Source organism: Carassius carassius, unplaced genomic scaffold, assembly GCF_963082965.1.
Source record: "Carassius carassius unplaced genomic scaffold, fCarCar2.1 SCAFFOLD_57, whole genome shotgun sequence".
NCBI classification, from domain to species: domain Eukaryota; kingdom Metazoa; phylum Chordata; class Actinopteri; order Cypriniformes; family Cyprinidae; genus Carassius; species Carassius carassius.
This window is the reverse complement of record NW_026775196.1, coordinates 870001-895000: the sequence shown is the minus strand read 5'-3', so window position 1 is coordinate 895000 and position 25000 is coordinate 870001. Positions and strand designations below refer to the sequence as shown.

Genomic DNA, 25000 nt, shown 5'->3' with positions numbered 1-25000 from the left:
GATTATTATATAATTAGTGAAAAAATTCCAAAAAGTAAAAAAAATTAAAAAATTTCCAAAAAGCTTTCAGCACCTGGTATTCCCAGGCGGTTTCCCATCCAAGTACTAAACAGGCATAGCCAGGTATGGCCGTAAGCGAAGGCTGCTGCAGAGAGAGGGCTATTTAAAGATCAGCCACTCTAATCTCCAGTTCAATATATAAGTTCGGAATAAAACCCAAAAGCTTACAGCACCTGGTATTCCCAGGCGGTCTCCCATCCAAGTACTAACCAGGCCCAAACCTGCTTAGCTTCCGAGATCAGACGAGATCGGGCAAATCCAGGTTGGTATGGCCGTAAGCGAAAGCTGTTGCAAAGAGAGGGCTAATTAAAGATCAGCCACTGTAATCTCCAGTACATTATATAAATAGGGACGAAAACCCTAAAGCTTACAGCACCTGGCAATCCCAGGCAGTCTCCCATCCAAGTAGTAACCAGAACCAAACATGCTAAGATTCAGACATCGGGCATTGACTCTTTTTTTTTTTTTTTTTTTTTTTTTTTTGCACGATTATTATATAATTAGTGAAAAAATTCCAAAAAGTAAAAAAATTTGAAAAATTTCCAAAAAGCTTTCAGCACCTGGTATTCCCAGGCGGTTTCCCATCCAAGTACTAAACAGGCATAGCCAGGTATGGCCGTAAGCGAAGGCTGCTGCAGAGAGAGGGCTATTTAAAGATCAGCCACTCTAATCTCCAGTTCAATATATAAGTAGGGAAGAAAACCCAAAAGCTTACAGCACCTGGTATTATTCTCAGGCAGTCTCCCATCCAAGTAATAACCAGAACCAAACATTCTAAGATTCAGAGATCTGGCATTGACTCTTTTTTTTTTTTCAAGATTATTACATAACTAATGAAAATTTTCCAAAAAGCTTACAGCACCTGGTATTCCCAGGCGGTCTCCCATCCAAGTACTAACCAAGCCCAAACCTGCTTAGCTTCCGAGATCAGACGAGATCAGGCATAGCCAGGTTGGTATGGCCGTAAGCGAAACCTGCTGCAAAGAGAGGGCTATTTAAAGATCAGACACTCTAATCTCCAGTTCATTATATAAGTTCGGAATAAAACCCAAAAGCTTACAGCACCTGGTATTCCCAGGCGGTCTCCCATCCAAGTACTAACCAGGCCCAAACCTGCTTAGCTTCCGAGATCAGATGAGATCGGGCATAGCCAGGTTGGTATGGCCGTAAGCGAAAGCTGCTGCAAAGAGAGGGCTAATTAAAGATCAGCCACTGTAATCTCCAGTACATTATATAAATAGGGACGAAAACCCTAAAGCTTACAGCACCTGGCAATCCCAGGCGGTCTCCCATCCAAGTAGTAACCAGAACCAAACATGCTAAGATTCAGACATCGGGCATTGACTCTTTTTTTTTTTTTTTTTTTTTTTTGCACGATTATTATATAATTAGTGAAAAAATTCCAAAAAGTAAAAAAATGTGAAAAATTTCCAAAAAGCTTTCAGCACCTGGTATTCCCAGGCGGTTTCCCATCCAAGTACTAACCAGGCATAGCCAGGTATGGCCGTAAGCGAAGGCTGCTGCAGAGAGAGGGCTATTTAAAGATCAGCCACTCTAATCTCCAGTTCAATATATAAGTAGGGAAGAAAACCCAAAAGCTTACAGCACCTGGTATTATTCTCAGGCAGTCTCCCATCCAAGTAATAACCAGAACCAAACATTCTAAGATTCAGAGATCTGGCATTGACTCTTTTTTTTTTTTTTCAAGATTATTACATAACTAATGAAAATTTTCCAAAAAGCTTACAGCACCTGGTATTCCCAGGCGGTCTCCCATCCAAGTACTAACCAAGCCCAAACCTGCTTAGCTTCCGAGATCAGACGAGATCAGGCATAGCCAGGTTGGTATGGCCGTAAGCAAAAGCTGCTGCAAAGAGAGGGCTATTTAAAGATCAGACACTCTAATCTCCAGTTCATTATATAAGTTCGGAATAAAACCCAAAAGCTTACAGCACCTGGTATTCCCAGGCGGTCTCCCATCCAAGTACTAACCAGGCCCAAACCTGCTTAGCTTCCGAGATCAGACGAGATCGGGCATAGCCAGTTTGGTATGGCCGTAAGCGAAAGCTGCTGCAAAGAGAGGGCTAATTAAAGATCAGCCACTGTAATCTCCAGTACATTATATAAATAGGGACGAAAACCCTAAAGCTTACAGCACCTGGCAATCCCAGGCGGTCTCCCATCCAAGTAGTAACCAGAACCAAACATGCTAAGATTCAGACATCGGGCATTGACTCTTTTTTTTTTTTTTTTTTTTTTTTTGCACGATTATTATATAATTAGTGAAAAAATTCCAAAAAGTAAAAAAATTTGAAAAATTTCCAAAAAGCTTTCAGCACCTGGTATTCCCAGGCGGTTTCTCATCCAAGTACTAAACAGGCATAGCCAGGTATGGCCGTAAGCGAAGGCTGCTGCAGAGAGAGGGCTATTTAAAGATCAGCCACTCTAATCTCCAGTTCAATATATAAGTAGGGAAGAAAACCCAAAAGCTTACAGCACCTGGTATTATTCTCAGGCAGTCTCCCATCCAAGTAATAACCAGAACCAAACATTCTAAGATTCAGAGATCTGGCATTGACTCTTTTTTTTTTTTTTCAAGATTATTACATAACTAATGAAAATTTTCCAAAAAGCTTACAGCACCTGGTATTCCCAGGCGGTCTCCCATCCAAGTACTAACCAAGCCCAAACCTGCTTAGCTTCCGAGATCAGACGAGATCAGGCATAGCCAGGTTGGTATGGCCGTAAGCGAAACCTGCTGCAAAGAGAGGGCTATTTAAAGATCAGACACTCTAATCTCCAGTTCATTATATAAGTTCGGAATAAAACCCAAAAGCTTACAGCACCTGGTATTCCCAGGCGGTCTCCCATCCAAGTACTAACCAGGCCCAAACCTGCTTAGCTTCCGAGATCAGACGAGATCGGGCAAATCCAGGTTGGTATGGCCGTAAGCGAAAGCTGTTGCAAAGAGAGGGCTAATTAAAGATCAGCCACTGTAATCTCCAGTACATTATATAAATAGGGACGAAAACCCTAAAGCTTACAGCACCTGGCAATCCCAGGCAGTCTCCCATCCAAGTAGTAACCAGAACCAAACATGCTAAGATTCAGACATCGGGCATTGACTCTTTTTTTTTTTTTTTTTTTTTTTTTTTTGCACGATTATTATATAATTAGTGAAAAAATTCCAAAAAGTAAAAAAATTTGAAAAATTTCCAAAAAGCTTTCAGCACCTGGTATTCCCAGGCGGTTTCCCATCCAAGTACTAAACAGGCATAGCCAGGTATGGCCGTAAGCGAAGGCTGCTGAAGAGAGAGGGCTATTTAAAGATCAGCCACTCTAATCTCCAGTTCAATATATAAGTAGGGAAGAAAACCCAAAAGCTTACAGCACCTGGTATTATTCTCAGGCAGTCTCCCATCCAAGTAATAACCAGAACCAAACATTCTAAGATTCAGAGATCTGGCATTGACTCTTTTTTTTTTTTTTTTCAAGATTATTACATAACTAATGAAAATTTTCCAAAAAGCTTACAGCACCTGGTATTCCCAGGCGGTCTCCCATCCAAGTACTAACCAAGCCCAAACCTGCTTAGCTTCCGAGATCAGACGAGATCAGGCATAGCCAGGTTGGTATGGCCGTAAGCGAAACCTGCTGCAAAGAGAGGGCTATGTAAAGATCAGACACTCTAATTTCCAGTTCATTATATAAGTTCGGAATAAAACCCAAAAGCTTACAGCACCTGGTATTCCCAGGCGGTCTCCCATCCAAGTACTAACCAGGCCCAAACCTGCTTAGCTTCCGAGATCAGACGAGATCGGGCATAGCCAGGTTGGTATGGCCGTAAGCGAAAGCTGCTGCAAAGAGAGGGCTAATTAAAGATCAGCCACTGTAATCTCCAGTACATTATATAAATAGGGACGAAAACCCTAAAGCTTACAGCACCTGGCAATCCCAGGCAGTCTCCCATCCAAGTAGTAACCAGAACCAAACATGCTAAGATTCAGACATCGGGCATTGACTCTTTTTTTTTTTTTTGCACGATTATTATATAATTAGTGAAAAAATTCCAAAAAGTAAAAAAATTTGAAAAATTTCCAAAAAGCTTTCAGCACCTGGTATTCCCAGGCGGTTTCCCATCCAAGTACTAAACAGGCATAGCCAGGTATGGCCGTAAGCGAAGGCTGCTGCAGAGAGAGGGCTATTTAAAGATCAGCCACTCTAATCTCCAGTTCAATATATAAGTAGGGAAGAAAACCCAAAAGCTTACAGCACCTGGTATTATTCTCAGGCAGTCTCCCATCCAAGTAATAACCAGAACCAAACATTCTAAGATTCAGAGATCTGGCATTGACTCTTTTTTTTTTTTTTCAAGATTATTACATAACTAATGAAAATTTTCCAAAAAGCTTACAGCACCTGGTATTCCCAGGCGGTCTCCCATCCAAGTACTAACCAAGCCCAAACCTGCTTAGCTTCCGAGATCAGACGAGATCAGGCATAGCCAGGTTGGTATGGCCGTAAGCGAAACCTGCTGCAAAGAGAGGGCTATTTAAAGATCAGACACTCTAATCTCCAGTTCATTATATAAGTTCGGAATAAAACCCAAAAGCTTACAGCACCTGGTATTCCCAGGCGGTCTCCCATCCAAGTACTAACCAGGCCCAAACCTGCTTAGCTTCCGAGATCAGACGAGATCGGGCAAATCCAGGTTGGTATGGCCGTAAGCGAAAGCTGTTGCAAAGAGAGGGCTAATTAAAGATCAGCCACTGTAATCTCCAGTACATTATATAAATAGGGACGAAAACCCTAAAGCTTACAGCACCTGGCAATCCCAGGCAGTCTCCCATCCAAGTAGTAACCAGAACCAAACATGCTAAGATTCAGACATCGGGCATTGACTCTTTTTTTTTTTTTTTTTTTTTTTTTTGCACGATTATTATATAATTAGTGAAAAAATTCCAAAAAGTAAAAAAATTTGAAAAATTTCCAAAAAGCTTTCAGCACCTGGTATTCCCAGGCGGTTTCCCATCCAAGTACTAAACAGGCATAGCCAGGTATGGCCGTAAGCGAAGGCTGCTGAAGAGAGAGGGCTATTTAAAGATCAGCCACTCTAATCTCCAGTTCAATATATAAGTAGGGAAGAAAACCCAAAAGCTTACAGCACCTGGTATTATTCTCAGGCAGTCTCCCATCCAAGTAATAACCAGAACCAAACATTCTAAGATTCAGAGATCTGGCATTGACTCTTTTTTTTTTTTTTTTTCAAGATTATTACATAACTAATGAAAATTTTCCAAAAAGCTTACAGCACCTGGTATTCCCAGGCGGTCTCCCATCCAAGTACTAACCAAGCCCAAACCTGCTTAGCTTCCGAGATCAGACGAGATCAGGCATAGCCAGGTTGGTATGGCCGTAAGCGAAACCTGCTGCAAAGAGAGGGCTATGTAAAGATCAGACACTCTAATTTCCAGTTCATTATATAAGTTCGGAATAAAACCCAAAAGCTTACAGCACCTGGTATTCCCAGGCGGTCTCCCATCCAAGTACTAACCAGGCCCAAACCTGCTTAGCTTCCGAGATCAGACGAGATCGGGCATAGCCAGGTTGGTATGGCCGTAAGCGAAAGCTGCTGCAAAGAGAGGGCTAATTAAAGATCAGCCACTGTAATCTCCAGTACATTATATAAATAGGGACGAAAACCCTAAAGCTTACAGCACCTGGCAATCCCAGGCAGTCTCCCATCCAAGTAGTAACCAGAACCAAACATGCTAAGATTCAGACATCGGGCATTGACTCTTTTTTTTTTTTTTGCACGATTATTATATAATTAGTGAAAAAATTCCAAAAAGTAAAAAAATTTGAAAAATTTCCAAAAAGCTTTCAGCACCTGGTATTCCCAGGCGGTTTCCCATCCAAGTACTAAACAGGCATAGCCAGGTATGGCCGTAAGCGAAGGCTGCTGCAGAGAGAGGGCTATTTAAAGATCAGCCACTCTAATCTCCAGTTCAATATATAAGTAGGGAAGAAAACCCAAAAGCTTACAGCACCTGGTATTATTCTCAGGCAGTCTCCCATCCAAGTAATAACCAGAACCAAACATTCTAAGATTCAGAGATCTGGCATTGACTCTTTTTTTTTTTTTTCAAGATTATTACATAACTAATGAAAATTTTCCAAAAAGCTTACAGCACCTGGTATTCCCAGGCGGTCTCCCATCCAAGTACTAACCAAGCCCAAACCTGCTTAGCTTCCGAGATCAGACGAGATCAGGCATAGCCAGGTTGGTATGGCCGTAAGCGAAACCTGCTGCAAAGAGAGGGCTATTTAAAGATCAGACACTCTAATCTCCAGTTCATTATATAAGTTCGGAATAAAACCCAAAAGCTTACAGCACCTGGTATTCCCAGGCGGTCTCCCATCCAAGTACTAACCAGGCCCAAACCTGCTTAGCTTCCGAGATCAGACGAGATCGGGCAAATCCAGGTTGGTATGGCCGTAAGCGAAAGCTGTTGCAAAGAGAGGGCTAATTAAAGATCAGCCACTGTAATCTCCAGTACATTATATAAATAGGGACGAAAACCCTAAAGCTTACAGCACCTGGCAATCCCAGGCAGTCTCCCATCCAAGTAGTAACCAGAACCAAACATGCTAAGATTCAGACATCGGGCATTGACTCTTTTTTTTTTTTTTTTTTTTTTTTTTTTTTTGCACGATTATTATATAATTAGTGAAAAAATTCCAAAAAGTAAAAAAATTTGAAAAATTTCCAAAAAGCTTTCAGCACCTGGTATTCCCAGGCGGTTTCCCATCCAAGTACTAAACAGGCATAGCCAGGTATGGCCGTAAGCGAAGGCTGCTGAAGAGAGAGGGCTATTTAAAGATCAGCCACTCTAATCTCCAGTTCAATATATAAGTAGGGAAGAAAACCCAAAAGCTTACAGCACCTGGTATTATTCTCAGGCAGTCTCCCATCCAAGTAATAACCAGAACCAAACATTCTAAGATTCAGAGATCTGGCATTGACTCTTTTTTTTTTTTTTTTTCAAGATTATTACATAACTAATGAAAATTTTCCAAAAAGCTTACAGCACCTGGTATTCCCAGGCGGTCTCCCATCCAAGTACTAACCAAGCCCAAACCTGCTTAGCTTCCGAGATCAGACGAGATCAGGCATAGCCAGGTTGGTATGGCCTTAAGCGAAACCTGCTGCAAAGAGAGGGCTATGTAAAGATCAGACACTCTAATTTCCAGTTCATTATATAAGTTCGGAATAAAACCCAAAAGCTTACAGCACCTGGTATTCCCAGGCGGTCTCCCATCCAAGTACTAACCAGGCCCAAACCTGCTTAGCTTCCGAGATCAGACGAGATCGGGCATAGCCAGGTTGGTATGGCCGTAAGCGAAAGCTGCTGCAAAGAGAGGGCTAATTAAAGATCAGCCACTGTAATCTCCAGTACATTATATAAATAGGGACGAAAACCCTAAAGCTTACAGCACCTGGCAATCCCAGGCAGTCTCCCATCCAAGTAGTAACCAGAACCAAACATGCTAAGATTCAGACATCGGGCATTGACTCTTTTTTTTTTTTTTGCACGATTATTATATAATTAGTGAAAAAATTCCAAAAAGTAAAAAAATTTGAAAAATTTCCAAAAAGCTTTCAGCACCTGGTATTCCCAGGCGGTTTCCCATCCAAGTACTAAACAGGCATAGCCAGGTATGGCCGTAAGCGAAGGCTGCTGCAGAGAGAGGGCTATTTAAAGATCAGCCACTCTAATCTCCAGTTCAATATATAAGTAGGGAAGAAAACCCAAAAGCTTACAGCACCTGGTATTATTCTCAGGCAGTCTCCCATCCAAGTAATAACCAGAACCAAACATTCTAAGATTCAGAGATCTGGCATTGACTCTTTTTTTTTTTTTTCAAGATTATTACATAACTAATGAAAATTTTCCAAAAAGCTTACAGCACCTGGTATTCCCAGGCGGTCTCCCATCCAAGTACTAACCAAGCCCAAACCTGCTTAGCTTCCGAGATCAGACGAGATCAGGCATAGCCAGGTTGGTATGGCCGTAAGCGAAACCTGCTGCAAAGAGAGGGCTATTTAAAGATCAGACACTCTAATCTCCAGTTCATTATATAAGTTCGGAATAAAACCCAAAAGCTTACAGCACCTGGTATTCCCAGGCGGTCTCCCATCCAAGTACTAACCAGGCCCAAACCTGCTTAGCTTCCGAGATCAGACGAGATCGGGCAAATCCAGGTTGGTATGGCCGTAAGCGAAAGCTGTTGCAAAGAGAGGGCTAATTAAAGATCAGCCACTGTAATCTCCAGTACATTATATAAATAGGGACGAAAACCCTAAAGCTTACAGCACCTGGCAATCCCAGGCAGTCTCCCATCCAAGTAGTAACCAGAACCAAACATGCTAAGATTCAGACATCGGGCATTGACTCTTTTTTTTTTTTTTTTTTTTTTTTTTGCACGATTATTATATAATTAGTGAAAAAATTCCAAAAAGTAAAAAAATTTGAAAAATTTCCAAAAAGCTTTCAGCACCTGGTATTCCCAGGCGGTTTCCCATCCAAGTACTAAACAGGCATAGCCAGGTATGGCCGTAAGCGAAGGCTGCTGAAGAGAGAGGGCTATTTAAAGATCAGCCACTCTAATCTCCAGTTCAATATATAAGTAGGGAAGAAAACCCAAAAGCTTACAGCACCTGGTATTATTCTCAGGCAGTCTCCCATCCAAGTAATAACCAGAACCAAACATTCTAAGATTCAGAGATCTGGCATTGACTCTTTTTTTTTTTTTTTTTCAAGATTATTACATAACTAATGAAAATTTTCCAAAAAGCTTACAGCACCTGGTATTCCCAGGCGGTCTCCCATCCAAGTACTAACCAAGCCCAAACCTGCTTAGCTTCCGAGATCAGACGAGATCAGGCATAGCCAGGTTGGTATGGCCGTAAGCGAAACCTGCTGCAAAGAGAGGGCTATGTAAAGATCAGACACTCTAATTTCCAGTTCATTATATAAGTTCGGAATAAAACCCAAAAGCTTACAGCACCTGGTATTCCCAGGCGGTCTCCCATCCAAGTACTAACCAGGCCCAAACCTGCTTAGCTTCCGAGATCAGACGAGATCGGGCATAGCCAGGTTGGTATGGCCGTAAGCGAAAGCTGCTGCAAAGAGAGGGCTAATTAAAGATCAGCCACTGTAATCTCCAGTACATTATATAAATAGGGACGAAAACCCTAAAGCTTACAGCACCTGGCAATCCCAGGCAGTCTCCCATCCAAGTAGTAACCAGAACCAAACATGCTAAGATTCAGACATCGGGCATTGACTCTTTTTTTTTTTTTTGCACGATTATTATATAATTAGTGAAAAAATTCCAAAAAGTAAAAAAATTTGAAAAATTTCCAAAAAGCTTTCAGCACCTGGTATTCCCAGGCGGTTTCCCATCCAAGTACTAAACAGGCATAGCCAGGTATGGCCGTAAGCGAAGGCTGCTGCAGAGAGAGGGCTATTTAAAGATCAGCCACTCTAATCTCCAGTTCAATATATAAGTAGGGAAGAAAACCCAAAAGCTTACAGCACCTGGTATTATTCTCAGGCAGTCTCCCATCCAAGTAATAACCAGAACCAAACATTCTAAGATTCAGAGATCTGGCATTGACTCTTTTTTTTTTTTTTCAAGATTATTACATAACTAATGAAAATTTTCCAAAAAGCTTACAGCACCTGGTATTCCCAGGCGGTCTCCCATCCAAGTACTAACCAAGCCCAAACCTGCTTAGCTTCCGAGATCAGACGAGATCAGGCATAGCCAGGTTGGTATGGCCGTAAGCGAAACCTGCTGCAAAGAGAGGGCTATTTAAAGATCAGACACTCTAATCTCCAGTTCATTATATAAGTTCGGAATAAAACCCAAAAGCTTACAGCACCTGGTATTCCCAGGCGGTCTCCCATCCAAGTACTAACCAGGCCCAAACCTGCTTAGCTTCCGAGATCAGACGAGATCGGGCAAATCCAGGTTGGTATGGCCGTAAGCGAAAGCTGTTGCAAAGAGAGGGCTAATTAAAGATCAGCCACTGTAATCTCCAGTACATTATATAAATAGGGACGAAAACCCTAAAGCTTACAGCACCTGGCAATCCCAGGCAGTCTCCCATCCAAGTAGTAACCAGAACCAAACATGCTAAGATTCAGACATCGGGCATTGACTCTTTTTTTTTTTTTTTTTTTTTTTTTTGCACGATTATTATATAATTAGTGAAAAAATTCCAAAAAGTAAAAAAATTTGAAAAATTTCCAAAAAGCTTTCAGCACCTGGTATTCCCAGGCGGTTTCCCATCCAAGTACTAAACAGGCATAGCCAGGTATGGCCGTAAGCGAAGGCTGCTGAAGAGAGAGGGCTATTTAAAGATCAGCCACTCTAATCTCCAGTTCAATATATAAGTAGGGAAGAAAACCCAAAAGCTTACAGCACCTGGTATTATTCTCAGGCAGTCTCCCATCCAAGTAATAACCAGAACCAAACATTCTAAGATTCAGAGATCTGGCATTGACTCTTTTTTTTTTTTTTTTTCAAGATTATTACATAACTAATGAAAATTTTCCAAAAAGCTTACAGCACCTGGTATTCCCAGGCGGTCTCCCATCCAAGTACTAACCAAGCCCAAACCTGCTTAGCTTCCGAGATCAGACGAGATCAGGCATAGCCAGGTTGGTATGGCCGTAAGCGAAACCTGCTGCAAAGAGAGGGCTATGTAAAGATCAGACACTCTAATTTCCAGTTCATTATATAAGTTCGGAATAAAACCCAAAAGCTTACAGCACCTGGTATTCCCAGGCGGTCTCCCATCCAAGTACTAACCAGGCCCAAACCTGCTTAGCTTCCGAGATCAGACGAGATCGGGCATAGCCAGGTTGGTATGGCCGTAAGCGAAAGCTGCTGCAAAGAGAGGGCTAATTAAAGATCAGCCACTGTAATCTCCAGTACATTATATAAATAGGGACGAAAACCCTAAAGCTTACAGCACCTGGCAATCCCAGGCAGTCTCCCATCCAAGTAGTAACCAGAACCAAACATGCTAAGATTCAGACATCGGGCATTGACTCTTTTTTTTTTTTTTGCACGATTATTATATAATTAGTGAAAAAATTCCAAAAAGTAAAAAAATTTGAAAAATTTCCAAAAAGCTTTCAGCACCTGGTATTCCCAGGCGGTTTCCCATCCAAGTACTAAACAGGCATAGCCAGGTATGGCCGTAAGCGAAGGCTGCTGCAGAGAGAGGGCTATTTAAAGATCAGCCACTCTAATCTCCAGTTCAATATATAAGTAGGGAAGAAAACCCAAAAGCTTACAGCACCTGGTATTATTCTCAGGCAGTCTCCCATCCAAGTAATAACCAGAACCAAACATTCTAAGATTCAGAGATCTGGCATTGACTCTTTTTTTTTTTTCAAGATTATTACATAACTAATGAAAATTTTCCAAAAAGCTTACAGCACCTGGTATTCCCAGGCGGTCTCCCATCCAAGTACTAACCAAGCCCAAACCTGCTTAGCTTCCGAGATCAGACGAGATCAGGCATAGCCAGGTTGGTATGGCCGTAAGCGAAACCTGCTGCAAAGAGAGGGCTATTTAAAGATCAGACACTCTAATCTCCAGTTCATTATATAAGTTCGGAATAAAACCCAAAAGCTTACAGCACCTGGTATTCCCAGGCGGTCTCCCATCCAAGTACTAACCAGGCCCAAACCTGCTTAGCTTCCGAGATCAGACGAGATCGGGCATAGCCAGGTTGGTATGGCCGTAAGCGAAAGCTGCTGCAAAGAGAGGGCTAATTAAAGATCAGCCACTGTAATCTCCAGTACATTATATAAATAGGGACGAAAACCCTAAAGCTTACAGCACCTGGCAATCCCAGGCAGTCTCCCATCCAAGTAGTAACCAGAACCAAACATGCTAAGATTCAGACATCGGGCATTGACTCTTTTTTTTTTTTTTGCACGATTATTATATAATTAGTGAAAAAATTCCAAAAAGTAAAAAAATTTAAAAAATTTCCAAAAAGCTTTCAGCACCTGGTATTCCCAGGCGGTTTCCCATCCAAGTACTAAACAGGCATAGCCAGGTATGGCCGTAAGCGAAGGCTGCTGCAGAGAGAGGGCTATTTAAAGATCAGCCACTCTAATCTCCAGTTCAATATATAAGTTCGGAATAAAACCCAAAAGCTTACAGCACCTGGTATTCCCAGGCGGTCTCCCATCCAAGTACTAACCAGGCCCAAACCTGCTTAGCTTCCGAGATCAGACGAGATCGGGCAAATCCAGGTTGGTATGGCCGTAAGCGAAAGCTGTTGCAAAGAGAGGGCTAATTAAAGATCAGCCACTGTAATCTCCAGTACATTATATAAATAGGGACGAAAACCCTAAAGCTTACAGCACCTGGCAATCCCAGGCAGTCTCCCATCCAAGTAGTAACCAGAACCAAACATGCTAAGATTCAGACATCGGGCATTGACTCTTTTTTTTTTTTTTTTTTTTTTTTTTTTGCACGATTATTATATAATTAGTGAAAAAATTCCAAAAAGTAAAAAAATTTGAAAAATTTCCAAAAAGCTTTCAGCACCTGGTATTCCCAGGCGGTTTCCCATCCAAGTACTAAACAGGCATAGCCAGGTATGGCCGTAAGCGAAGGCTGCTGCAGAGAGAGGGCTATTTAAAGATCAGCCACTCTAATCTCCAGTTCAATATATAAGTAGGGAAGAAAACCCAAAAGCTTACAGCACCTGGTATTATTCTCAGGCAGTCTCCCATCCAAGTAATAACCAGAACCAAACATTCTAAGATTCAGAGATCTGGCATTGACTCTTTTTTTTTTTTCAAGATTATTACATAACTAATGAAAATTTTCCAAAAAGCTTACAGCACCTGGTATTCCCAGGCGGTCTCCCATCCAAGTACTAACCAAGCCCAAACCTGCTTAGCTTCCGAGATCAGACGAGATCAGGCATAGCCAGGTTGGTATGGCCGTAAGCGAAACCTGCTGCAAAGAGAGGGCTATGTAAAGATCAGACACTCTAATTTCCAGTTCATTATATAAGTTCGGAATAAAACCCAAAAGCTTACAGCACCTGGTATTCCCAGGCGGTCTCCCATCCAAGTACTAACCAGGCCCAAACCTGCTTAGCTTCCGAGATCAGACGAGATCGGGCATAGCCAGGTTGGTATGGCCGTAAGCGAAAGCTGCTGCAAAGAGAGGGCTAATTAAAGATCAGCCACTGTAATCTCCAGTACATTATATAAATAGGGACGAAAACCCTAAAGCTTACAGCACCTGGCAATCCCAGGCAGTCTCCCATCCAAGTAGTAACCAGAACCAAACATGCTAAGATTCAGACATCGGGCATTGACTCTTTTTTTTTTTTTTGCACGATTATTATATAATTAGTGAAAAAATTCCAAAAAGTAAAAAAATTTGAAAAATTTCCAAAAAGCTTTCAGCACCTGGTATTCCCAGGCGGTTTCCCATCCAAGTACTAAACAGGCATAGCCAGGTATGGCCGTAAGCGAAGGCTGCTGCAGAGAGAGGGCTATTTAAAGATCAGCCACTCTAATCTCCAGTTCAATATATAAGTAGGGAAGAAAACCCAAAAGCTTACAGCACCTGGTATTATTCTCAGGCAGTCTCCCATCCAAGTAATAACCAGAACCAAACATTCTAAGATTCAGAGATCTGGCATTGACTCTTTTTTTTTTTTCAAGATTATTACATAACTAATGAAAATTTTCCAAAAAGCTTACAGCACCTGGTATTCCCAGGCGGTCTCCCATCCAAGTACTAACCAAGCCCAAACCTGCTTAGCTTCCGAGATCAGACGAGATCAGGCATAGCCAGGTTGGTATGGCCGTAAGCGAAACCTGCTGCAAAGAGAGGGCTATTTAAAGATCAGACACTCTAATCTCCAGTTCATTATATAAGTTCGGAATAAAACCCAAAAGCTTACAGCACCTGGTATTCCCAGGCGGTCTCCCATCCAAGTACTAACCAGGCCCAAACCTGCTTAGCTTCCGAGATCAGACGAGATCGGGCATAGCCAGGTTGGTATGGCCGTAAGCGAAAGCTGCTGCAAAGAGAGGGCTAATTAAAGATCAGCCACTGTAATCTCCAGTACATTATATAAATAGGGACGAAAACCCTAAAGCTTACAGCACCTGGCAATCCCAGGCAGTCTCCCATCCAAGTAGTAACCAGAACCAAACATGCTAAGATTCAGACATCGGGCATTGACTCTTTTTTTTTTTTTTGCACGATTATTATATAATTAGTGAAAAAATTCCAAAAAGTAAAAAAATTTAAAAAATTTCCAAAAAGCTTTCAGCACCTGGTATTCCCAGGCGGTTTCCCATCCAAGTACTAAACAGGCATAGCCAGGTATGGCCGTAAGCGAAGGCTGCTGCAGAGAGAGGGCTATTTAAAGATCAGCCACTCTAATCTCCAGTTCAATATATAAGTTCGGAATAAAACCCAAAAGCTTACAGCACCTGGTATTCCCAGGCGGTCTCCCATCCAAGTACTAACCAGGCCCAAACCTGCTTAGCTTCCGAGATCAGACGAGATCGGGCAAATCCAGGTTGGTATGGCCGTAAGCGAAAGCTGTTGCAAAGAGAGGGCTAATTAAAGATCAGCCACTGTAATCTCCAGTACATTATATAAATAGGGACGAAAACCCTAAAGCTTACAGCACCTGGCAATCCCAGGCAGTCTCCCATCCAAGTAGTAACCAGAACCAAACATGCTAAGATTCAGACATCGGGCATTGACTCTTTTTTTTTTTTTTTTTTTTTTTTTTTTGCACGATTATTATATAATTAGTGAAAAAATTCCAAAAAGTAAAAAAATTTGAAAAATTTCCAAAAAGCTTTCAGCACCTGGTATTCCCAGGCGGTTTCCCATCCAAGTACTAAACAGGCATAGCCAGGTATGGCCGTAAGCGAAGGCTGCTGCAGAGAGAGGGCTATTTAAAGATCAGCCACTCTAATCTCCAGTTCAATATATAAGTAGGGAAGAAAACCCAAAAGCTTACAGCACCTGGTATTATTCTCAGGCAGTCTCCCATCCAAGTAATAACCAGAACCAAACATTCTAAGATTCAGAGATCTGGCATTGACTCTTTTTTTTTTTTCAAGATTATTACATAACTAATGAAAATTTTCCAAAAAGCTTACAGCACCTGGTATTCCCAGGCGGTCTCCCATCCAAGTACTAACCAAGCCCAAACCTGCTTAGCTTCCGAGATCAGACGAGATCAGGCATAGCCAGGTTGGTATGGCCGTAAGCGAAACCTGCTGCAAAGAGAGGGCTATTTAAAGATCAGACACTCTAATCTCCAGTTCATTATATAAGTTCGGAATAAAACCCAAAAGCTTACAGCACCTGGTATTCCCAGGCGGTCTCCCATCCAAGTACTAACCAGGCCCAAACCTGCTTAGCTTCCGAGCTCAGATGAGATCGGGCATAGCCAGGTTGGTATGGCCGTAAGCGAAAGCTGCTGCAAAGAGAGGGCTAATTAAAGATCAGCCACTGTAATCTCCAGTACATTATATAAATAGGGACGAAAACCCTAAAGCTTACAGCACCTGGCAATCCCAGGCGGTCTCCCATCCAAGTAGTAACCAGAACCAAACATGCTAAGATTCAGACATCGGGCATTGACTCTTTTTTTTTTTTTTTTTTTTTTTTGCACGATTATTATATAATTAGTGAAAAAATTCCAAAAAGTAAAAAAATGTGAAAAATTTCCAAAAAGCTTTCAGCACCTGGTATTCCCAGGTGGTTTCCCATCCAAGTACTAACCAGGCATAGCCAGGTATGGCCGTAAGCGAAGGCTGCTGCAGAGAGAGGGCTATTTAAAGATCAGCCACTCTAATCTCCAGTTCAATATATAAGTAGGGAAGAAAACCCAAAAGCTTACAGCACCTGGTATTATTCTCAGGCAGTCTCCCATCCAAGTAATAACCAGAACCAAACATTCTAAGATTCAGAGATCTGGCATTGACTCTTTTTTTTTTTTTTCAAGATTATTACATAACTAATGAAAATTTTCCAAAAAGCTTACAGCACCTGGTATTCCCAGGCGGTCTCCCATCCAAGTACTAACCAAGCCCAAACCTGCTTAGCTTCCGAGATCAGACGAGATCAGGCATAGCCAGGTTGGTATGGCCGTAAGCAAAAGCTGCTGCAAAGAGAGGGCTATTTAAAGATCAGACACTCTAATCTCCAGTTCATTATATAAATTCGGAATAAAACCCAAAAGCTTACAGCACCTGGTATTCCCAGGCGGTCTCCCATCCAAGTACTAACCAGGCCCAAACCTGCTTAGCTTCCGAGATCAGACGAGATCGGGCATAGCCAGTTTGGTATGGCCGTAAGCGAAAGCTGCTGCAAAGAGAGGGCTAATTAAAGATCAGCCACTGTAATCTCCAGTACATTATATAAATAGGGACGAAAACCCTAAAGCTTACAGCACCTGGCAATCCCAGGCGGTCTCCCATCCAAGTAGTAACCAGAACCAAACATGCTAAGATTCAGACATCGGGCATTGACTCTTTTTTTTTTTTTTTTTTTTTTTTTTTTTTTTTGCACGATTATTATATAATTAGTGAAAAAATTCCAAAAAGTAAAAAAATTTGAAAAATTTCCAAAAAGCTTTCAGCACCTGGTATTCCCAGGCGGTTTCTCATCCAAGTACTAAACAGGCATAGCCAGGTATGGCCGTAAGCGAAGGCTGCTGCAGAGAGAGGGCTATTTAAAGATCAGCCACTCTAATCTCCAGTTCAATATATAAGTAGGGAAGAAAACCCAAAAGCTTACAGCACCTGGTATTATTCTCAGGCAGTCTCCCATCCAAGTAATAACCAGAACCAAACATTCTAAGATTCAGAGATCTGGCATTGACTCTTTTTTTTTTTTTTCAAGATTATTACATAACTAATGAAAATTTTCCAAAAAGCTTACAGCACCTGGTATTCCCAGGCGGTCTCCCATCCAAGTACTAACCAAGCCCAAACCTGCTTAGCTTCCGAGATCAGACGAGATCAGGCATAGCCAGGTTGGTATGGCCGTAAGCGAAACCTGCTGCAAAGAGAGGGCTATTTAAAGATCAGACACTCTAATCTCCAGTTCATTATATAAGTTCGGAATAAAACCCAAAAGCTTACAGCACCTGGTATTCCCAGGCGGTCTCCCATACAAGTACTAACCAGGCCCAAACCTGCTTAGCTTCCGAGATCAGACGAGATCGGGCAAATCCAGGTTGGTATGGCCGTAAGCGAAAGCTGTTGCAAAGAGAGGGCTAATTAAAGATCAGCCACTGTAATCTCCAGTACATTATATAAATAGGGACGAAAACCCTAAAGCTTACAGCACCTGGCAATCCCAGGCAGTCTCCCATCCAAGTAGTAACCAGAACCAAACATGCTAAGATTCAGACATCGGGCATTGACTCTTTTTTTTTTTTTTTTTTTTTTTTTTGCACGATTATTATATAATTAGTGAAAAAATTCCAAAAAGTAAAAAAATTTGAAAAATTTCCAAAAAGCTTTCAGCACCTGGTATTCCCAGGCGGTTTCCCATCCAAGTACTAAACAGGCATAGCCAGGTATGGCCGTAAGCGAAGGCTGCTGAAGAGAGAGGGCTATTTAAAGATCAGCCACTCTAATCTCCAGTTCAATATATAAGTAGGGAAGAAAACCCAAAAGCTTACAGCACCTGGTATTATTCTCAGGCAGTCTCCCATCCAAGTAATAACCAGAACCAAACATTCTAAGATTCAGAGATCTGGCATTGACTCTTTTTTTTTTTTTTTTTCAAGATTATTACATAACTAATGAAAATTTTCCAAAAAGCTTACAGCACCTGGTATTCCCAGGCGGTCTCCCATCCAAGTACTAACCAAGCCCAAACCTGCTTAGCTTCCGAGATCAGACGAGATCAGGCATAGCCAGGTTGGTATGGCCGTAAGCGAAACCTGCTGCAAAGAGAGGGCTATTTAAAGATCAGACACTCTAATCTCCAGTTCATTATATAAGTTCGGAATAAAACCCAAAAGCTTACAGCACCTGGTATTCCCAGGCGGTCTCCCATCCAAGTACTAACCAGGCCCAAACCTGCTTAGCTTCCGAGATCAGACGAGATCGGGCATAGCCAGGTTAGTATGGCCGTAAGCGAAAGCTGCTGCAAAGAGAGGGCTAATTAAAGATCAGCCACTGTAATCTCCAGTACATTATATAAATAGGGACGAAAACCCTAAAGCTTACAGCACCTGGCAATCCCAGGCAGTCTCCCATCCAAGTAGTAACCAGAACCAAACATGCTAAGATTCAGACATCGGGCATTGACTCTTTTTTTTTTTTTTGCACGATTATTATATAATTAGTGAAAAAATTCCAAAAAGTAAAAAAATGTGAAAAATTTCCAAAAAGCTTTCAGCACCTGGTATTCCCAGGCGGTTTCCCATCCAAGTACTAACCAGGCATAGCCAGGTATGGCCGTAAGCGAAGGCTGCTGCAGAGAGAGGGCTATTTAAAGATCAGCCACTCTAATCTCCAGTTCAATATATAAGTAGGGAAGAAAACCCAAAAGCTTACAGCACCTGGTATTATTCTCAGGCAGTCTCCCATCCAAGTAATAACCAGAACCAAACATTCTAAGATTCAGAGATCTGGCATTGACTCTTTTTTTTTTTTTTCAAGATTATTACATAACTAATGAAAATTTTCCAAAAAGCTTACAGCACCTGGTATTCCCAGGCGGTCTCCCATCCAAGTACTAACCAAGCCCAAACCTGCTTAGCTTCCAAGATCAGACGAGATCAGGCATAGCCAGGTTGGTATGGCCGTAAGCAAAAGCTGCTGCAAAGAGAGGGCTATTTAAAGATCAGACACTCTAATCTCCAGTTCATTATATAAGTTCGGAATAAAACCCAAAAGCTTACAGCACCTGGTATTCCCAGGCGGTCTCCCATCCAAGTACTAACCAGGCCCAAACCTGCTTAGCTTCCGAGATCAGACGAGATCGGGCATAGCCAGTTTGGTATGGCCGTAAGCGAAAGCTTCTGCAAAGAGAGGGCTAATTAAAGATCAGCCACTGTAATCTCCAGTACATTATATAAATAGGGACGAAAACCCTAAAGCTTACAGCACCTGGCAATCCCAGGCGGTCTCCCATCCAAGTAGTAACCAGAACCAAACATGCTAAGATTCAGACATCGGGCATTGACTCTTTTTTTTTTTTTTTTTTTTTTTTTTGCACGATTATTATATAATTAGTGAAAAAATTCCAAAAAGTAAAAAAATTTGAAAAATTTCCAAAAAGCTTTCAGCACCTGGTATTCCCAGGCGGTTTCTCATCCAAGTACTAAACAGGCATAGCCAGGTATGGCCGTAAGCGAAGGCTGCTGCAGAGAGAGGGCTATTTAAAGATCAGCCACTCTAATCTCCAGTTCAATATATAAGTAGGGAAGAAAACCCAAAAGCTTACAGCACCTGGTATTATTCTCAGGCAGTCTCCCATCCAAGTAATAACCAGAACCAAACATTCTAAGATTCAGAGATCTGGCATTGACTCTTTTTTTTTTTTTTCAAGATTATTACATAACTAATGAAAATTTTCCAAAAAGCTTACAGCACCTGGTATTCCCAGGCGGTCTCCCATCCAAGTACTAACCAAGCCCAAACCTGCTTAGCTTCCGAGATCAGACGAGATCAGGCATAGCCAGGTTGGTATGGCCGTAAGCGAAACCTGCTGCAAAGAGAGGGCTATTTAAAGATCAGACACTCTAATCTCCAGTTCATTATATAAGTTCGGAATAAAACCCAAAAGCTTACAGCACCTGGTATTCCCAGGCGGTCTCCCATCCAAGTACTAACCAGGCCCAAACCTGCTTAGCTTCCGAGATCAGACGAGATCGGGCAAATCCAGGTTGGTATGGCCGTAAGCGAAAGCTGTTGCAAAGAGAGGGCTAATTAAAGATCAGCCACTGTAATCTCCAGTACATTATATAAATAGGGACGAAAACCCTAAAGCTTACAGCACCTGGCAATCCCAGGCAGTCTCCCATCCAAGTAGTAACCAGAACCAAACATGCTAAGATTCAGACATCGGGCATTGACTCTTTTTTTTTTTTTTTGCACGATTATTATATAATTAGTGAAAAAATTCCAAAAAGTAAAAAAATTTGAAAAATTTCCAAAAAGCTTTCAGCACCTGGTATTCCCAGGCGGTTTCCCATCCAAGTACTAAACAGGCATAGCCAGGTATGGCCGTAAGCGAAGGCTGCTGCAGAGAGAGGGCTATTTAAAGATCAGCCACTCTAATCTCCAGTTCAATATATAAGTAGGGAAGAAAACCCAAAAGCTTACAGCACCTGGTATTATTCTCAGGCAGTCTCCCATCCAAGTAATAACCAGAACCAAACATTCTAAGATTCAGAGATCTGGCATTGACTCTTTTTTTTTTTTCAAGATTATTACATAACTAATGAAAATTTTCCAAAAAGCTTACAGCACCTGGTATTCCCAGGCGGTCTCCCATCCAAGTACTAACCAAGCCCAAACCTGCTTAGCTTCCGAGATCAGACGAGATCAGGCATAGCCAGGTTGGTATGGCCGTAAGCGAAACCTGCTGCAAAGAGAGGGCTATTTAAAGATCAGACACTCTAATCTCCAGTTCATTATATAAGTTCGGAATAAAACCCAAAAGCTTACAGCACCTGGTATTCCCAGGCGGTCTCCCATCCAAGTACTAACCAGGCCCAAACCTGCTTAGCTTCCGAGATCAGATGAGATCGGGCATAGCCAGGTTGGTATGGCCGTAAGCGAAAGCTGCTGCAAAGAGAGGGCTAATTAAAGATCAGCCACTGTAATCTCCAGTACATTATATAAATAGGGACGAAAACCCTAAAGCTTACAGCACCTGGCAATCCCAGGCGGTCTCCCATCCAAGTAGTAACCAGAACCAAACATGCTAAGATTCAGACATCGGGCATTGACTCTTTTTTTTTTTTTTTTTTTTTTTTTGCACGATTATTATATAATTAGTGAAAAAATTCCAAAAAGTAAAAAAATGTGAAAAATTTCCAAAAAGCTTTCAGCACCTGGTATTCCCAGGCGGTTTCCCATCCAAGTACTAACCAGGCATAGCCAGGTATGGCCGTAAGCGAAGGCTGCTGCAGAGAGAGGGCTATTTAAAGATCAGCCACTCTAATCTCCAGTTCAATATATAAGTAGGGAAGAAAACCCAAAAGCTTACAGCACCTGGTATTATTCTCAGGCAGTCTCCCATCCAAGTAATAACCAGAACCAAACATTCTAAGATTCAGAGATCTGGCATTGACTCTTTTTTTTTTTTTTCAAGATTATTACATAACTAATGAAAATTTTCCAAAAAGCTTACAGCACCTGGTATTCCCAGGCGGTCTCCCATCCAAGTACTAACCAAGCCCAAACCTGCTTAGCTTCCGAGATCAGACGAGATCAGGCATAGCCAGGTTGGTATGGCCGTAAGCAAAAGCTGCTGCAAAGAGAGGGCTATTTAAAGATCAGACACTCTAATCTCCAGTTCATTATATAAGTTCGGAATAAAACCCAAAAGCTTACAGCACCTGGTATTCCCAGGCGGTCTCCCATCCAAGTACTAACCAGGCCCAAACCTGCTTAGCTTCCGAGATCAGACGAGATCGGGCATAGCCAGTTTGGTATGGCCGTAAGCGAAAGCTGCTGCAAAGAGAGGGCTAATTAAAGATCAGCCACTGTAATCTCCAGTACATTATATAAATAGGGACGAAAACCCTAAAGCTTACAGCACCTGGCAATCCCAGGCGGTCTCCCATCCAAGTAGTAACCAGAACCAAACATGCTAAGATTCAGACATCGGGCATTGACTCTTTTTTTTTTTTTTTTTTTTTTTTGCACGATTATTATATAATTAGTGAAAAAATTCCAAAAAGTAAAAAAATGTGAAAAATTTCCAAAAAGCTTTCAGCACCTGGTATTCCCAGGCGGTTTCCCATCCAAGTACTAACCAGGCATAGCCAGGTATGGCCGTAAGCGAAGGCTGCTGCAGAGAGAGGGCTATTTAAAGATCAGCCACTCTAATCTCCAGTTCAATATATAAGTAGGGAAGAAAACCCAAAAGCTTACAGCACCTGGTATTATTCTCAGGCAGTCTCCCATCCAAGTAATAACCAGAACCAAACATTCTAAGATTCAGAGATCTGGCATTGACTCTTTTTTTTTTTTTTTCAAGATTATTACATAACTAATGAAAATTTTCCAAAAAGCTTACAGCACCTGGTATTCCCAGGCGGTCTCCCATCCAAGTACTAACCAAGCCCAAACCTGCTTAGCTTCCGAGATCAGACGAGATCAGGCATAGCCAGGTTGGTATGGCCGTAAGCAAAAGCTGCTGCAAAGAGAGGGCTATTTAAAGATCAGACACTCTAATCTCCAGTTCATTATATAAGTTCGGAATAAAACCCAAAAGCTTACAGCACCTGGTATTCCCAGGCGGTCTCCCATCCAAGTACTAACCAGGCCCAAACCTGCTTAGCTTCCGAGATCAGACGAGATCGGGCATAGCCAGTTTGGTATGGCCGTAAGCGAAAGCTGCTGCAAAGAGAGGGCTAATTAAAGATCAGCCACTGTAATCTCCAGTACATTATATAAATAGGGACGAAAACCCTAAAGCTTACAGCACCTGGCAATCCCAGGCGGTCTCCCATCCAAGTAGTAACCAGAACCAAACATGCTAAGATTCAGACATCGGGCATTGACTCTTTTTTTTTTTTTTTTTTTTTTTTTTTTTTTTTGCACGATTATTATATAATTAGTGAAAAAATTCCAAAAAGTAAAAAAATTTGAAAAATTTCCAAAAAGCTTTCAGCACCTGGTATTCCCAGGCGGTTTCTCATCCAAGTACTAAACAGGCATAGCCAGGTATGGCCGTAAGCGAAGGCTGCTGCAGAGAGAGGGCTATTTAAAGATCAGCCACTCTAATCTCCAGTTCAATATATAAGTAGGGAAGAAAACCCAAAAGCTTACAGCACCTGGTATTATTCTCAGGCAGTCTCCCATCCAAGTAATAACCAGAACCAAACATTCTAAGATTCAGAGATCTGGCATTGACTCTTTTTTTTTTTTTTCAAGATTATTACATAACTAATGAAAATTTTCCAAAAAGCTTACAGCACCTGGTATTCCCAGGCGGTCTCCCATCCAAGTACTAACCAAGCCCAAACCTGCTTAGCTTCCGAGATCAGACGAGATCAGGCATAGCCAGGTTGGTATGGCCGTAAGCGAAACCTGCTGCAAAGAGAGGGCTATTTAAAGATCAGACACTCTAATCTCCAGTTCATTATATAAGTTCGGAATAAAACCCAAAAGCTTACAGCACCTGGTATTCCCAGGCGGTCTCCCATACAAGTACTAACCAGGCCCAAACCTGCTTAGCTTCCGAGATCAGACGAGATCGGGCAAATCCAGGTTGGTATGGCCGTAAGCGAAAGCTGTTGCAAAGAGAGGGCTAATTAAAGATCAGCCACTGTAATCTCCAGTACATTATATAAATAGGGACGAAAACCCTAAAGCTTACAGCACCTGGCAATCCCAGGCAGTCTCCCATCCAAGTAGTAACCAGAACCAAACATGCTAAGATTCAGACATCGGGCATTGACTCTTTTTTTTTTTTTTTTTTTTTTTTTTGCACGATTATTATATAATTAGTGAAAAAATTCCAAAAAGTAAAAAAATTTGAAAAATTTCCAAAAAGCTTTCAGCACCTGGTATTCCCAGGCGGTTTCCCATCCAAGTACTAAACAGGCATAGCCAGGTATGGCCGTAAGCGAAGGCTGCTGAAGAGAGAGGGCTATTTAAAGATCAGCCACTCTAATCTCCAGTTCAATATATAAGTAGGGAAGAAAACCCAAAAGCTTACAGCACCTGGTATTATTCTCAGGCAGTCTCCCATCCAAGTAATAACCAGAACCAAACATTCTAAGATTCAGAGATCTGGCATTGACTCTTTTTTTTTTTTTTTTTCAAGATTATTACATAACTAATGAAAATTTTCCAAAAAGCTTACAGCACCTGGTATTCCCAGGCGGTCTCCCATCCAAGTACTAACCAAGCCCAAACCTGCTTAGCTTCCGAGATCAGACGAGATCAGGCATAGCCAGGTTGGTATGGCCGTAAGCGAAACCTGCTGCAAAGAGAGGGCTATTTAAAGATCAGACACTCTAATCTCCAGTTCATTATATAAGTTCGGAATAAAACCCAAAAGCTTACAGCACCTGGTATTCCCAGGCGGTCTCCCATCCAAGTACTAACCAGGCCCAAACCTGCTTAGCTTCCGAGATCAGACGAGATCGGGCATAGCCAGGTTAGTATGGCCGTAAGCGAAAGCTGCTGCAAAGAGAGGGCTAATTAAAGATCAGCCACTGTAATCTCCAGTACATTATATAAATAGGGACGAAAACCCTAAAGCTTACAGCACCTGGCAATCCCAGGCAGTCTCCCATCCAAGTAGTAACCAGAACCAAACATGCTAAGATTCAGACATCGGGCATTGACTCTTTTTTTTTTTTTTGCACGATTATTATATAATTAGTGAAAAAATTCCAAAAAGTAAAAAAATGTGAAAAATTTCCAAAAAGCTTTCAGCACCTGGTATTCCCAGGCGGTTTCCCATCCAAGTACTAACCAGGCATAGCCAGGTATGGCCGTAAGCGAAGGCTGCTGCAGAGAGAGGGCTATTTAAAGATCAGCCACTCTAATCTCCAGTTCAATATATAAGTAGGGAAGAAAACCCAAAAGCTTACAGCACCTGGTATTATTCTCAGGCAGTCTCCCATCCAAGTAATAACCAG

The 25000-nt window shown here is 41.8% G+C and overlaps 55 non-coding genes across 55 annotated transcripts; all 55 read right to left on the bottom strand.

Moving 5' to 3' along the window:
* Positions 1-221: 221 nt before the first annotated feature.
* LOC132139172 (5S ribosomal RNA) lies at positions 222-340 on the bottom strand. Its single transcript, XR_009433402.1, has one exon. It is a non-coding gene; the product is annotated as a 5S ribosomal RNA (ribosomal RNA).
* Positions 341-910: 570 nt separating this feature from the next.
* LOC132138188 (5S ribosomal RNA) lies at positions 911-1029 on the bottom strand. Its single transcript, XR_009432493.1, has one exon. It is a non-coding gene; the product is annotated as a 5S ribosomal RNA (ribosomal RNA).
* An 84-nt stretch (positions 1030-1113) lies between these two features.
* LOC132139237 (5S ribosomal RNA) lies at positions 1114-1232 on the bottom strand. Its single transcript, XR_009433463.1, has one exon. It is a non-coding gene; the product is annotated as a 5S ribosomal RNA (ribosomal RNA).
* A 568-nt stretch (positions 1233-1800) lies between these two features.
* LOC132138187 (5S ribosomal RNA) lies at positions 1801-1919 on the bottom strand. The gene has a single exon (XR_009432492.1). It is a non-coding gene; the product is annotated as a 5S ribosomal RNA (ribosomal RNA).
* Positions 1920-2003: 84 nt separating this feature from the next.
* On the bottom strand, positions 2004-2122 carry LOC132137971 (5S ribosomal RNA). The gene has a single exon (XR_009432287.1). It is a non-coding gene; the product is annotated as a 5S ribosomal RNA (ribosomal RNA).
* A 569-nt stretch (positions 2123-2691) lies between these two features.
* On the bottom strand, positions 2692-2810 carry LOC132138186 (5S ribosomal RNA). The gene has a single exon (XR_009432491.1). It is a non-coding gene; the product is annotated as a 5S ribosomal RNA (ribosomal RNA).
* Positions 2811-2894: 84 nt separating this feature from the next.
* On the bottom strand, positions 2895-3013 carry LOC132139160 (5S ribosomal RNA). Its single transcript, XR_009433391.1, has one exon. It is a non-coding gene; the product is annotated as a 5S ribosomal RNA (ribosomal RNA).
* A 574-nt stretch (positions 3014-3587) lies between these two features.
* Positions 3588-3706, bottom strand: LOC132138185 (5S ribosomal RNA). Its single transcript, XR_009432490.1, has one exon. It is a non-coding gene; the product is annotated as a 5S ribosomal RNA (ribosomal RNA).
* Positions 3707-3790: 84 nt separating this feature from the next.
* On the bottom strand, positions 3791-3909 carry LOC132139384 (5S ribosomal RNA). The gene has a single exon (XR_009433604.1). It is a non-coding gene; the product is annotated as a 5S ribosomal RNA (ribosomal RNA).
* Positions 3910-4467: 558 nt separating this feature from the next.
* On the bottom strand, positions 4468-4586 carry LOC132138184 (5S ribosomal RNA). Its single transcript, XR_009432489.1, has one exon. It is a non-coding gene; the product is annotated as a 5S ribosomal RNA (ribosomal RNA).
* Positions 4587-4670: 84 nt separating this feature from the next.
* Positions 4671-4789, bottom strand: LOC132139148 (5S ribosomal RNA). The gene has a single exon (XR_009433380.1). It is a non-coding gene; the product is annotated as a 5S ribosomal RNA (ribosomal RNA).
* Positions 4790-5362: 573 nt separating this feature from the next.
* Positions 5363-5481, bottom strand: LOC132138183 (5S ribosomal RNA). Its single transcript, XR_009432488.1, has one exon. It is a non-coding gene; the product is annotated as a 5S ribosomal RNA (ribosomal RNA).
* Positions 5482-5565: 84 nt separating this feature from the next.
* LOC132139383 (5S ribosomal RNA) lies at positions 5566-5684 on the bottom strand. Its single transcript, XR_009433603.1, has one exon. It is a non-coding gene; the product is annotated as a 5S ribosomal RNA (ribosomal RNA).
* Positions 5685-6242: 558 nt separating this feature from the next.
* Positions 6243-6361, bottom strand: LOC132138182 (5S ribosomal RNA). The gene has a single exon (XR_009432487.1). It is a non-coding gene; the product is annotated as a 5S ribosomal RNA (ribosomal RNA).
* Positions 6362-6445: 84 nt separating this feature from the next.
* On the bottom strand, positions 6446-6564 carry LOC132139137 (5S ribosomal RNA). The gene has a single exon (XR_009433369.1). It is a non-coding gene; the product is annotated as a 5S ribosomal RNA (ribosomal RNA).
* Positions 6565-7142: 578 nt separating this feature from the next.
* LOC132138696 (5S ribosomal RNA) lies at positions 7143-7261 on the bottom strand. Its single transcript, XR_009432980.1, has one exon. It is a non-coding gene; the product is annotated as a 5S ribosomal RNA (ribosomal RNA).
* An 84-nt stretch (positions 7262-7345) lies between these two features.
* LOC132139381 (5S ribosomal RNA) lies at positions 7346-7464 on the bottom strand. The gene has a single exon (XR_009433601.1). It is a non-coding gene; the product is annotated as a 5S ribosomal RNA (ribosomal RNA).
* A 558-nt stretch (positions 7465-8022) lies between these two features.
* LOC132138180 (5S ribosomal RNA) lies at positions 8023-8141 on the bottom strand. The gene has a single exon (XR_009432486.1). It is a non-coding gene; the product is annotated as a 5S ribosomal RNA (ribosomal RNA).
* An 84-nt stretch (positions 8142-8225) lies between these two features.
* LOC132139125 (5S ribosomal RNA) lies at positions 8226-8344 on the bottom strand. The gene has a single exon (XR_009433358.1). It is a non-coding gene; the product is annotated as a 5S ribosomal RNA (ribosomal RNA).
* Positions 8345-8917: 573 nt separating this feature from the next.
* On the bottom strand, positions 8918-9036 carry LOC132138179 (5S ribosomal RNA). The gene has a single exon (XR_009432485.1). It is a non-coding gene; the product is annotated as a 5S ribosomal RNA (ribosomal RNA).
* An 84-nt stretch (positions 9037-9120) lies between these two features.
* LOC132139380 (5S ribosomal RNA) lies at positions 9121-9239 on the bottom strand. The gene has a single exon (XR_009433600.1). It is a non-coding gene; the product is annotated as a 5S ribosomal RNA (ribosomal RNA).
* Positions 9240-9797: 558 nt separating this feature from the next.
* On the bottom strand, positions 9798-9916 carry LOC132138177 (5S ribosomal RNA). The gene has a single exon (XR_009432483.1). It is a non-coding gene; the product is annotated as a 5S ribosomal RNA (ribosomal RNA).
* An 84-nt stretch (positions 9917-10000) lies between these two features.
* LOC132139113 (5S ribosomal RNA) lies at positions 10001-10119 on the bottom strand. Its single transcript, XR_009433346.1, has one exon. It is a non-coding gene; the product is annotated as a 5S ribosomal RNA (ribosomal RNA).
* Positions 10120-10692: 573 nt separating this feature from the next.
* LOC132138176 (5S ribosomal RNA) lies at positions 10693-10811 on the bottom strand. Its single transcript, XR_009432482.1, has one exon. It is a non-coding gene; the product is annotated as a 5S ribosomal RNA (ribosomal RNA).
* An 84-nt stretch (positions 10812-10895) lies between these two features.
* Positions 10896-11014, bottom strand: LOC132139379 (5S ribosomal RNA). The gene has a single exon (XR_009433599.1). It is a non-coding gene; the product is annotated as a 5S ribosomal RNA (ribosomal RNA).
* A 556-nt stretch (positions 11015-11570) lies between these two features.
* On the bottom strand, positions 11571-11689 carry LOC132138175 (5S ribosomal RNA). Its single transcript, XR_009432481.1, has one exon. It is a non-coding gene; the product is annotated as a 5S ribosomal RNA (ribosomal RNA).
* Positions 11690-11773: 84 nt separating this feature from the next.
* On the bottom strand, positions 11774-11892 carry LOC132139378 (5S ribosomal RNA). The gene has a single exon (XR_009433598.1). It is a non-coding gene; the product is annotated as a 5S ribosomal RNA (ribosomal RNA).
* Positions 11893-12306: 414 nt separating this feature from the next.
* LOC132139102 (5S ribosomal RNA) lies at positions 12307-12425 on the bottom strand. The gene has a single exon (XR_009433335.1). It is a non-coding gene; the product is annotated as a 5S ribosomal RNA (ribosomal RNA).
* Positions 12426-12995: 570 nt separating this feature from the next.
* On the bottom strand, positions 12996-13114 carry LOC132138174 (5S ribosomal RNA). Its single transcript, XR_009432480.1, has one exon. It is a non-coding gene; the product is annotated as a 5S ribosomal RNA (ribosomal RNA).
* Positions 13115-13198: 84 nt separating this feature from the next.
* On the bottom strand, positions 13199-13317 carry LOC132139377 (5S ribosomal RNA). Its single transcript, XR_009433597.1, has one exon. It is a non-coding gene; the product is annotated as a 5S ribosomal RNA (ribosomal RNA).
* Positions 13318-13873: 556 nt separating this feature from the next.
* On the bottom strand, positions 13874-13992 carry LOC132138173 (5S ribosomal RNA). Its single transcript, XR_009432479.1, has one exon. It is a non-coding gene; the product is annotated as a 5S ribosomal RNA (ribosomal RNA).
* An 84-nt stretch (positions 13993-14076) lies between these two features.
* On the bottom strand, positions 14077-14195 carry LOC132139376 (5S ribosomal RNA). The gene has a single exon (XR_009433596.1). It is a non-coding gene; the product is annotated as a 5S ribosomal RNA (ribosomal RNA).
* A 414-nt stretch (positions 14196-14609) lies between these two features.
* On the bottom strand, positions 14610-14728 carry LOC132139090 (5S ribosomal RNA). Its single transcript, XR_009433324.1, has one exon. It is a non-coding gene; the product is annotated as a 5S ribosomal RNA (ribosomal RNA).
* A 570-nt stretch (positions 14729-15298) lies between these two features.
* Positions 15299-15417, bottom strand: LOC132138172 (5S ribosomal RNA). Its single transcript, XR_009432478.1, has one exon. It is a non-coding gene; the product is annotated as a 5S ribosomal RNA (ribosomal RNA).
* An 84-nt stretch (positions 15418-15501) lies between these two features.
* On the bottom strand, positions 15502-15620 carry LOC132137684 (5S ribosomal RNA). Its single transcript, XR_009432011.1, has one exon. It is a non-coding gene; the product is annotated as a 5S ribosomal RNA (ribosomal RNA).
* Positions 15621-16188: 568 nt separating this feature from the next.
* LOC132138171 (5S ribosomal RNA) lies at positions 16189-16307 on the bottom strand. The gene has a single exon (XR_009432477.1). It is a non-coding gene; the product is annotated as a 5S ribosomal RNA (ribosomal RNA).
* Positions 16308-16391: 84 nt separating this feature from the next.
* On the bottom strand, positions 16392-16510 carry LOC132137970 (5S ribosomal RNA). Its single transcript, XR_009432286.1, has one exon. It is a non-coding gene; the product is annotated as a 5S ribosomal RNA (ribosomal RNA).
* A 577-nt stretch (positions 16511-17087) lies between these two features.
* On the bottom strand, positions 17088-17206 carry LOC132138170 (5S ribosomal RNA). Its single transcript, XR_009432476.1, has one exon. It is a non-coding gene; the product is annotated as a 5S ribosomal RNA (ribosomal RNA).
* An 84-nt stretch (positions 17207-17290) lies between these two features.
* LOC132137827 (5S ribosomal RNA) lies at positions 17291-17409 on the bottom strand. Its single transcript, XR_009432147.1, has one exon. It is a non-coding gene; the product is annotated as a 5S ribosomal RNA (ribosomal RNA).
* Positions 17410-17982: 573 nt separating this feature from the next.
* LOC132138169 (5S ribosomal RNA) lies at positions 17983-18101 on the bottom strand. The gene has a single exon (XR_009432475.1). It is a non-coding gene; the product is annotated as a 5S ribosomal RNA (ribosomal RNA).
* Positions 18102-18185: 84 nt separating this feature from the next.
* Positions 18186-18304, bottom strand: LOC132137824 (5S ribosomal RNA). Its single transcript, XR_009432144.1, has one exon. It is a non-coding gene; the product is annotated as a 5S ribosomal RNA (ribosomal RNA).
* Positions 18305-18862: 558 nt separating this feature from the next.
* LOC132138605 (5S ribosomal RNA) lies at positions 18863-18981 on the bottom strand. Its single transcript, XR_009432891.1, has one exon. It is a non-coding gene; the product is annotated as a 5S ribosomal RNA (ribosomal RNA).
* An 84-nt stretch (positions 18982-19065) lies between these two features.
* On the bottom strand, positions 19066-19184 carry LOC132137969 (5S ribosomal RNA). The gene has a single exon (XR_009432285.1). It is a non-coding gene; the product is annotated as a 5S ribosomal RNA (ribosomal RNA).
* A 570-nt stretch (positions 19185-19754) lies between these two features.
* Positions 19755-19873, bottom strand: LOC132138168 (5S ribosomal RNA). Its single transcript, XR_009432474.1, has one exon. It is a non-coding gene; the product is annotated as a 5S ribosomal RNA (ribosomal RNA).
* Positions 19874-19957: 84 nt separating this feature from the next.
* Positions 19958-20076, bottom strand: LOC132139079 (5S ribosomal RNA). The gene has a single exon (XR_009433313.1). It is a non-coding gene; the product is annotated as a 5S ribosomal RNA (ribosomal RNA).
* A 557-nt stretch (positions 20077-20633) lies between these two features.
* On the bottom strand, positions 20634-20752 carry LOC132138166 (5S ribosomal RNA). Its single transcript, XR_009432472.1, has one exon. It is a non-coding gene; the product is annotated as a 5S ribosomal RNA (ribosomal RNA).
* Positions 20753-20836: 84 nt separating this feature from the next.
* LOC132139119 (5S ribosomal RNA) lies at positions 20837-20955 on the bottom strand. Its single transcript, XR_009433352.1, has one exon. It is a non-coding gene; the product is annotated as a 5S ribosomal RNA (ribosomal RNA).
* Positions 20956-21524: 569 nt separating this feature from the next.
* LOC132138165 (5S ribosomal RNA) lies at positions 21525-21643 on the bottom strand. Its single transcript, XR_009432471.1, has one exon. It is a non-coding gene; the product is annotated as a 5S ribosomal RNA (ribosomal RNA).
* An 84-nt stretch (positions 21644-21727) lies between these two features.
* Positions 21728-21846, bottom strand: LOC132137967 (5S ribosomal RNA). The gene has a single exon (XR_009432283.1). It is a non-coding gene; the product is annotated as a 5S ribosomal RNA (ribosomal RNA).
* A 569-nt stretch (positions 21847-22415) lies between these two features.
* LOC132138164 (5S ribosomal RNA) lies at positions 22416-22534 on the bottom strand. Its single transcript, XR_009432470.1, has one exon. It is a non-coding gene; the product is annotated as a 5S ribosomal RNA (ribosomal RNA).
* Positions 22535-22618: 84 nt separating this feature from the next.
* Positions 22619-22737, bottom strand: LOC132137966 (5S ribosomal RNA). Its single transcript, XR_009432282.1, has one exon. It is a non-coding gene; the product is annotated as a 5S ribosomal RNA (ribosomal RNA).
* Positions 22738-23314: 577 nt separating this feature from the next.
* LOC132138163 (5S ribosomal RNA) lies at positions 23315-23433 on the bottom strand. Its single transcript, XR_009432469.1, has one exon. It is a non-coding gene; the product is annotated as a 5S ribosomal RNA (ribosomal RNA).
* An 84-nt stretch (positions 23434-23517) lies between these two features.
* Positions 23518-23636, bottom strand: LOC132137826 (5S ribosomal RNA). The gene has a single exon (XR_009432146.1). It is a non-coding gene; the product is annotated as a 5S ribosomal RNA (ribosomal RNA).
* A 573-nt stretch (positions 23637-24209) lies between these two features.
* On the bottom strand, positions 24210-24328 carry LOC132138162 (5S ribosomal RNA). The gene has a single exon (XR_009432468.1). It is a non-coding gene; the product is annotated as a 5S ribosomal RNA (ribosomal RNA).
* An 84-nt stretch (positions 24329-24412) lies between these two features.
* On the bottom strand, positions 24413-24531 carry LOC132137823 (5S ribosomal RNA). The gene has a single exon (XR_009432143.1). It is a non-coding gene; the product is annotated as a 5S ribosomal RNA (ribosomal RNA).
* Between the last annotated feature and the right edge of the window lie 469 nt (positions 24532-25000).